This window comes from Trachemys scripta, chromosome 13 (genome assembly GCF_013100865.1).
Source record: "Trachemys scripta elegans isolate TJP31775 chromosome 13, CAS_Tse_1.0, whole genome shotgun sequence".
NCBI classification, from domain to species: domain Eukaryota; kingdom Metazoa; phylum Chordata; order Testudines; family Emydidae; genus Trachemys; species Trachemys scripta.
In genome coordinates this window covers 28,432,413-28,442,452 of record NC_048310.1, presented here as the reverse complement: position 1 = coordinate 28,442,452, position 10,040 = coordinate 28,432,413, and positions in this window count along the sequence as shown.

Here is a 10,040-nt window from a genome sequence, read left to right as displayed (position 1 = left end):
CCGCAAAAAGAACAGGAGTACTTGTGGCACCTTAGAGACTAACAAATTTATTAGAGCATAAGCTTTCATGGACTACAGCCCATGAAGAAGTGGGCTGTAATCCACGAAAGCTGATGCTCTAATAAATTTGTTAGTCTCTAAGGTGCCACAAGTACTCCTGTTCTTTTTGCGGATACAGACTAACACGGCTGCTCCTCTGGAATGGTGACCGAAGCATCAAGGGGCATATGAATATTTAGCATATCTGGCACATAAATACTTTGCAATGCCAGCTACAAAAGTGCCATGCAAATGCCTGTTCTCATTTTCTGGTGACATTGTAAATGAGAAGAGGGCAGCATTATCTCCTGCAAATGTAAACAAACGTGTTTGTCTTAACGATTGGCTGAACAAAAAGTAGGACTGAGTGGACTTGTAGGCGCTGAAGTTTTACATTGTTTTATTTTTGAGTGCAGTTATGAAATTAAAAAATCTATACTTCCAAGTTGCACTTTCACGACAAAGAAATTGCACTACAGTATTTGTATGAGATTAATTGAAAAATACTATTTCTTTTGTTTATCATTTTTACAGTGCAAATATTTGTAATCAAAAATAATATACACTTTCATTTCAATGACAACACAGAATACAAGATACACGAAAATGTAGAAATATTTAATAAATTTCAATTGGTATTCTATTGTTTAACAGTGCAATTAAAACTGCGATTAATCACGATTAATTTTTTTGAGTTAATCGAGTGAGCTAACTGTGATTAATCGACAATTCTACTTCTTAGTTATGCCATATTCATATCGTAACAATAAATCTATGAAGAGTATGGGGAATAGGGTCACAAGGGTCTTTGGAATAAGTTCCAATATGGCTCTTGTAGGATCTTGTATCTGGTTGTTTTGCTGACTTTTGATACAAATTTGAAAATCTTTCCTAATAGTGTCTTCAATTTATGCAACATTACATTACATACATCAGCACTCTGATCCCAAATATTATGTTTATTACATATCAGAAGAAAATATAGACATATGATTAATTTTTGGAGCATAAATATATTTGGCATAAAATTGTTCTAATTATACTGGAATAATATACCTGTCTTAATTCTTTGTTTTTACTTCCCATTGTTCATCACTGGTTTTCAAACAGATCTCACATTTGTTCACTCATTGTTGACAGCCATGTGCTCTTTTTACAGAACCTTTGAATGTTCAAGGAAACACTAAACTGTACATAATTTAGGGTAAAAGACACCATGGCTTATCTGGCGAGCCTTCTGTTTAAAATTAATGGGAGGTTTTCCTAAGAAAGAACTACATGGCCTAACCCACACATTTTGTTCTTGGGAATCCTTTGAAAAAAATAAATAACATATTGTAACAGGGTGGCACATACCTCTTGCAAGCGCCCTCTGGCCAGGTGAGTGTGCCTGCACTCTCAGTCTGCAGTGATCGCTGTTGGTGGTTTCTCAGGCAGCTTTTCAATGACTTAGCTCTCCGACCAAGCCATGCACACAGTCTGTATGTGAAACAAAACAGACCCCTTCTGGGATATATAATCCAACAGTAACCTATACGAGTATTCCTCCGCTGGTACCTCTGTAGCCCTCCTTGGGCTCAGTTTTTAAGTAGTCCTGCTCCTGGTATGGGGCCATACCATACCAGGCTTCATCCCTGGAAACACTGTCTTCACCTGATCTGGGCCTTTCTGGTCCCAGCTCTCCAGCTGGGCCCTGAACCATCCGATCCCCTTCCAGGTTTGTTTCACAGTTCAATATTCAGCCCCTTGTCTGGGCCTTTTCAACTCTCTTCCTCAGAACTTAAGCCACTTCCCTGGTGGCTGGTAGGGGGGACCCAGACCTGCCCACTACTCCAGGTCCCAGCACAAAGGACCCTCTGAATAGCAGCCACATATTGCTTCCCCTTTAACTAGTCACCACCCTCCTACAATTCCCTGGGCCACTTCCCCATGGCCCCAGCACCTTCACAGACACTTCCCCCTTTCTGTAGGGCTGAAGGCTTGTCCTCAGTCTCAGCAGCCAGACAAGAGCTATCTCTTGCTCCCACAGTCCCTGCCAGCAACTGATCTGTCCATCATCCTGCCACTGCTTCAGCCAGGAACACAGTCCTTACTCCTCCAGTTCCTATGATACTGCCGCTCCTTTTAGATAGCCCTGATGGGCCCTGATTGGCTGCTCCCTACAGCCTCCCTCCAATTGGGTGCTTCCATCGCAGCCAGTATAGGCAGCCTGGAGGACTTCTCTACTGCTCCTTTCTGGGCGGGGGAGTGGTAGGACCCTGAGGCCTCCAGAAGGTGGCCTCTGGGCCTAGTACACCTGTCACACATATGTTGAAAATAGACACAATTGCTGTATAAATCACATCAGGGGGAGCCAGGACTTCTATAACTTGAACCAAAGGAAAGTTTCTGTAGCTGGTAGGAACAGCAGTAGGTCCCCTAGCCTCTTTATGAGGTAGTCACTAGAAGGCAATGTTGTACACTAACTCATGCATACCAAACAAGTACACCCAAACATCCTTTACAGCCATTGAACCCATTTTTAAAGTATTAATTATCCTGTATGTGGTTGCATGCCTTGGAACACAGCATTTCAGTAATTTCCTTTTGTAATGACCATTCTCAGACACGTTTGCATAAAAGTTCCACAGGACAAACGTGTCACAACTACTTGCCAAAATGGGAGTAGGGCAAGTTTGGTGTTTGCAAGTATACTGCACCAATTATATAAAAAATCTTAAAGTAATTAATAACTTATTGGTAAAAGGAGATTACTAGAAGAATCCATGACATCTGGCTAAGCAGAAAATAATGACGAAGTAGTGGCAGAATGGCATTTCTATTAGTAATAGAGAAGTGGCATGATAAAATATTACTATCCAGATTGCATTCAAGATTGATTAACGACAGTAGAGTCAAAAACTTCTCAGCACTAGGTCTTAGTGAATTTGGAGTCAAAGCATGCTTCTCATGAAACAAAGCTGTTTTTCACTGTTAAAAAACTGTACACTACAAATGCCCTCAACTTCTCTCAGGTTTGCCAGTTTCAGTGCAAGTATAGATCAATAAATGTTTCTTTTTGAAAAAAAAAATCAATGTGTGAACTCAAACACCTTGCCTGTAAAGCAAAGTTTGCTAGGAAAAATGAAAGTCCTTCAGCACTTGAACGTGGATCTGCATCTGATCAAAACCAAGATTTTGACTCAAACCTTTGCATGTTGACACAACTTAAATTGCAAAGCTAGGAGAACAAAGACTTGCATTATATTTATCAGCAGAGATGTGCTGCAGAGATTAATACATTTTCCCTTTTGTGATTTTTTTTTTAACAAAAAAGATTCAGAGCAGTGTGCAGGAGAGGGAATATTTTTTTAAACTCAAAGTTCAATTTGGACCAATACCCCAATATTCAAACATTTTCTAAAACTTTTAAACCTGCAAGGTTAGGATTCACTTCCTTTAGGGCACAGCCAGGTGAAAAAGGGAGTCCAGAGGAAGACCACCACAGAAGATGATGTCAGAGGTTTTGTGCCTATATATATTCTTAACCCACATATTCTTGGCATGTGGGGATCTACTCAAAGCCATCAAGCAAAGAATAAAAATGGCGTGCCCCATATTCTGAACTAATACAAACTTTAATTGATTTTACTAGCTATGAAGTATCAGGGGGTAGCCGTGTTAGTCTGTATCTACAAAAACAACAAGGAGTCTGGTGGACCTTAAAGACTAACAGATTTATTTGGGCATAAGCTTTCGTGGGTAGCTATGCATCTGAAGAAGTGAGGTTTTTACCCACGAAAGCTTATGCCCAAATAAATCTGTTAGTCTTTAAGGTGCCACCAGACTCCTTGTTGTTTTTACTAGCTATGGGAATTTGAAGAAGCAGGATCGTGGGACACTTCAAGGACTATTGCTACATAAAGGAACTTTTAACATATATTGTTTGTACAGGTGGCCCAAGACAGATTATGAACAGTATTACCAACCCAAGTATTGAAAACTCTTGAGGCAGCCCCTCCTGCCCCCACCAAATCATTAGATTGGGTTAAAAAGCATGAGATTTAATAAAATAAAAATTGGATTATTTTTATTTGGCATCTGAGCCTCTAGAGTGAAGTTGGCTCATGTTTTTAAGCTTTTACCCACAACTATAAGGACTATAAGCATTTTTTGTTTGTTTGTTTGTTTGTTTTTTAAATGAAACTGAAATTCCTATGCAATCACATGAATGCAGCTGGGGCTTTAAGAAAAAATACCAGATAATGTGTTGGCATCCTTTCGTCTGCGAGAGATGGTGGGAATTGCAGCCTATGATGTACATGGTTTGCAATGTCTCATGTGACTGAATAGGCCAATCCGAGATTTATATGATCTTTGGCAGTTATTGCAAATGTCTGTATCTTGGTTGGGAGCTGCTTGCTTCCAACAGGCTCTTTTCTCCTCAAGCTGTAGGAGCCAATTCCTGTCATGGACTCTGATACCTGATGGAGATGATAGCGCCACTTGTTATGATCACTTGCCAAGATTTCTCATTGGTCAGGATCAATTCTAAATTCCTTCATATCTCGCTTGCACGTGTCTTTATAGTGACGCTTGGGACGTCCTATTGTTCTTGTTCCCTCTGATAGCTCCCCGTATAGCATGCATCCGTCTTCCAACCTACTCAGATGGCCAAGACAGCGCAGTCATCTTTGCTTGAGCAGGGTTGTCATGGTTGATAAATTTGCCCTCTGAAGAACCCCTGCGTTAGTGACTTTGTCTTGCCATTTGGTGTTGAGTATGCGGCATAAACAATGTAGGTGAAAACTGTTCAACCTTTTCTCCTGATGAGCATAAGTTGTCCATGTTCCCACACCATATATGAGAGTGCTGAGGACACAAGCATAGTACCCTAGCATTTTGGTCTTGATGATAAGCTTTGCGTTGTTCCATGCTCTTTTAGCTAGTCTGCTAAAGGTGGTGGCAGCCTTTCCAATGTGAACATTTAGCTCTTCATCCAATGAGAGGTTGGTGGTCACTGTAGAATCTAAATAGCTGAACATTTGGACTACTTCTAGCTTATTTGCATTTAAGGTAATTGAAGGATCCTGTGGCATCCCCTGTCCTAATACAACCATTTTGTTGATGCTGATGGTGAGAGCAAATGGCTGACAGGTACTTGACAAGCAGTCCATGAGTTCTTGTAATAGATCTTCATTGTGGGCTATGAGGGCAGCATCATCAGAAAATAGAAGTTTCCTGATTAGTACTTTTTGACTTTGATCTTTGACTTAAATCGGGACAGGTTGAAGAGTTTCCCATCTGTTCTTGTGTGGAGATACACTCCATCTTTCATGTCCTTAAACGCACAGTTCAAGAGTACCGAGAAGAAGATTCCAAAGAGTGCAGGGGCAAGAAGACATCCTTGCTTCACTCCGCTTTTCATCTCAAAGCTATCTGAAGTGGACCTGTTAAACTAGACAGTTGCTCTCGTGTTGTTGTGGAATGAACAAATAAGACTTAACAGGGCTGGTGGACAGCCTATCTTTTCTAGTTTTGCAAATAGACCTGCTCTGCTGACTGTGTTGAATGCTTTGGTTAGGTCCACAAAAAGGTGACGTACAATGGTCAATTTTGCTCTCTGCACTTTTCTTGGAGTTGACGCACAGAAAATATCATCTCTATAGTTGATCTTCTAGCCCTGAATCCGCACTGTGATTCAGGGTAGACATGATTCATCAGCTGGTACCTCACCCTCTTTCCAGCATTTAAGTAGCAGCTGATGAAGATATGGTAATAGGCTCTTTCCTGCACTTGAGGATTTCCACTGGGATGCCATCTTTCCAAGGAGCCTTGCCACTTGATAGCAAATCAATCGCCTTGCTTAGCTCTTCTACAGTGGGCTCCACATCTAGCTCTCACATGACCTGTAGAGTTGGTATTTGGTCTAGTGATTCGCTGTTGATATAGCTTGTGCGTATAGCTCTGAATAGTGTTCAACCCAACAAGACAACAGCTTGCTTTTATATGTAATGATTTCACTGCTGTGCGATTTGAGAGGGGCAACCTTGTTGACAGTGGGACCTAGAGCTTTCTTCAGGCCATCAGACATGACTTTGAGGTTTCCTGTGTCTGAGGCTGTCTGTATCTCTTCACAGAGCTTGATCCAGTAATGATTTGCACCGCTTCTGCTTGCTCGCTGTATCTTGGTTTTTGTATCTCAAAGTCTCACTTTGGTGCTCTCTGTTGGCTTCTTGTTGTGTTCCAGATAGGCTGTGTTTTTAAGGTTGATGAGAGGTAATAGTTCTGCTTCATTTTCTTCAAACCAGTCCTTTTTTGATGGTCTCTTTCCCCCAAATGTAACTAAAGATGTTTCACTGATTGTTGTTCTTAAATCTTCCCAAAATTCCTCTGCCTTCTCTGGTAATGACTTCCAATTTCTTGCTAAGTTCAAAAGCCTCCACAAACTCCTGGCATTTCCTCTGGGTTTTGGTGTTAATAGCACTGATTTTGGACTTGCCCCTAGATTTTGCGCTATGTAGTTTCTTGGCTGGAATCTTCACTTTGCTAATAATCAAGGAGTGGTCAATGTCACAATCAGTGCTCTGGAACGTGCTAGTGTTCTGCACTAAGGGTAGGTCTTTCCTCCTGATGATAACAAGGTCTAATTGTTGCCAGTGGCCTGATCGTGGATGTCATCATGACACTTTGTGGTGATCTTTTCCTGTAAAGTATGAATTGGTCATGCACATTTGGTTTTGGGCGCATGTAACCCTTCTGCCCGTCAGAGTTGGCAGCAACAAGGGCCAAGTTCAGTATCTAGGGGTTCCGTTTTAATAACACAATGCAAAACCGGCTTGAGCCCCCACCCAGTGACCTGGGACAATTACATACCACCCCGCTGGATGCCTCTAAGAGGCAATACTTCCCCTCTCGCAAGCAGGGAGTTTGAGTGTCGCAAAGGCCTTTTAATAAAGGAGGGAAACAATGCGGCATTATGTTGGGGAAACACCACAAACAGGATTCATAACACAAACCATGAGCAAAAGACCCACCCCCAAGTTAGTTGGGCACTGTCCTTTTCTCCTCAAGGTCTTAAGTCCAGCAACCCAACAGTCAACCCACCCACAGTTTCTGACCTTGGTCAGTGCAGCCCCCAGAGTTCAGAAGTTCATCTGCAGAGTTTATTTCCCAGCCTGGGTGGAAGCGGGAGGAGGTAGGGGGGGCATCTTACATGCTCCACTGCTCGGGTTGACAGCCGAGTGCCACACCTCTCCATCGGGTTCTGCTGCAATCTTCACCACCAGCTGCGCCTCTCCACCAGCCGTCCTGCTGGCCGCTTCTCTCTGCTCCGCTCCGCTCCCCGCCAGCCGCCTGGCTAACCGCTCTGCTCTGCTCTCCGCCAGCCACCCTGCTATCCGCTCCGCTCCACTCACCATCCTGTTTGCCAAGTACAGTTCTACTGTCCTTGATTCACATAACCAGGATAACAACCCTTTATTACTCCTGCCCCAATAACAAAGAGACTGGGGATCCCACAGCAGCCAAAGTGACCATTTGGGCAGGCAGTCCATTGTGCTAGGCAGGGTGGGTGTGCCCATGCAAACGAGATCAACCCCTGAAGTCCTTTTCCACAGCTCACCACCAGATGTCAGGATAGCGCTCATTCTGACTCTGCTTACACGCAGAATTCAAGAAGTTGTTGGCCATTTTCATTCAACTTGCCAATGCCAAAATGTCCTAGGCAATCTGGCCATGAGTTGTCTGCACCGACTCTTGCATTAAAGTCACCAAGGAGGAAAAGTTGCTCAGTTGATGGTATTCTTTTGACGACTTGATGCAAAGAGTTGTAAAATGTATCCTTTTCCTCAGGGCTAGAGTTGAGTGTTGGTGCATAGGCACTAATGATGTTCACAGAGCCAATAGTCGTCTGAAGTTTAAGTGAGATGATATGCTCTGACTTCCCAATGGGTGTTTCTAGGAGCTTTACCCACTTGTTTCTCACAGCAAAACCGACACCATGCAGACAATTTTCTTCACTGCTTTTACCTTGCCAAAAGAAGGTGTAATTGGCCTCTTGGACAGAACCAAAATCTGCAAATCTTGTTTCCTGAAGTGCTACAATGTCAATATTGAGTTTGTACACCTCACAATCTATCAAAACTGACTTCAGTATGCTGCTTGTGGACTGTAGGTCGTCATCGTCTGTCAATCCCGGACACATGGTCTTGACATTCCAGCTGCCAAGCCGGAAAGTTCTTGGTTTCTTATTTTTGCCAGGCGCAAGGTTTCCATCTGCCATTCAACTTTTGGTCTAGCCCCACGCACCCTATGAGGCGGGCAAACTGTGGTGAGTCAGCACCTACCTGTCCGGGGGCTGCCCGGCTTTGTGGCGGGTGGTAGCTGACCAATGGAACACAGTGATTCCTCCCACCGTTGAAGGTGACCCATGGTGCCCTCCTCTACGCCAATCAAGTGAGAGCTTATAACCCATAACTGCCACCTTCCGTGTTGTGTTCATGTTGCCAGCAAGGATGGAGTGTCCTCTCCATGTGATGTGGCTGCAATAGCCTGGGCAGTTGATATGCTTTACCCATGTGTCAGCGTCCCCCTCTTGACTTCACTGGTTTGGACCAAAGGAAGGATGGGAGTCAATATATTTGGAACCAGCTATGCTGCAGGAGTTGCCAGAGCAGATCTGCCTGACTTTCAGGATTCCATTCCTAGATTGGTTATCAGCCACAGCTGAAGGACCCAATCTGTCCCGTGTGGATGTCATTGGCAAAAACACTGAGTGAATTTGCTCATCCACCTTTTGATGGCATTTCCTCCATCAAGGGTTCCATTACCCTTCTCAGGCGCTCATCAGCCCAAAGCCACTAGGGCTTCCTGAGGTTTCTGGGTTAATTAACCGCTGCCCAGCACCCAGATAATGTGAGACTTGCGATGAAACTGCAAGAGCTAGCAAAACTGTGAATACTACAGTTTGAGATAGTGCTGAGTTAGGCCTGATTCTCCATTACCCAGCATATTGTGTAGTCATTTACACCTGTGCAAAGTGCATGTAACACTATCAAAACAGAACTTCGCATTTTGTACCCATTTTGCACTTGCGTGGTGGATAATAAGGAGCGGGTCAACAGAAAATCAGACTCCCAGAGTTTTGGATCTGTCTAGTATAAAGATAGAAATCCAGATCTGAATTTCCTATATGGACTCTTAACACATCCAAAGTTTGGGAGATTCAGATCCAGAGTTTTTATTTGGGGACCATTTCTAATCACCCTAGTTCAGTATGTTATGCTGGGCTATTAAACCTTACAGTCAATTTCAAAAGATCCTTTCAGATTTGTAGAAATCATTCCTCAAGTTGCTGCTCCATTTGTCCTGCAAAACCACCACAAAGAGTATTCAAAGAAAGCTATATCAGAACGCAGGCAGCTTTCCTGTAATGCCATGGCTTTTTGAAGGACGAGATGTTGAGGATGGAGTGGAAGAAAACATGTCTCTTGAGGCCCATTGACATAACAATGTGCTACTCTGAGGGACTTTCCAATGAAACCCAAGGCTACATTAACCCTTTCCTGTCCCCAAAACAAGAGGTAATATAGATCCCTTCATTCTTTTAAGTGTAAGAGATCTTTAGTCAGTCTCCTAACCATCTCCAATTGTCCAGCTGACCACCTGGCCTTCATTTCTCATTAGGGAACCCAAATGTACTTTTACAAATTATGTGATGGAATGGGAGGTGATCAGCAGCTCACAGCTTTGGACCTTTAATCTGACAAGCCTTCAGTTGGTCAGATTCTATATTCAGTAGGATAGACCCCGATTCAATGAGAAAGGGCACATAACATGAATCTCTTGTGTGGAAGCTGGATTTGAAGTGTTCAGGTAGGGCCCTACTTCTCAAATACTTTAACGCCACCCTGTCAGCATTTTGTTAAATGCTTTATTCCAGATTGTGCCCAGGCTCTGTGTTGGCATGCAGGGGTCATGGAGCCTCTCCCCTTTCTCTCTGCAACACAACACACCAGCCA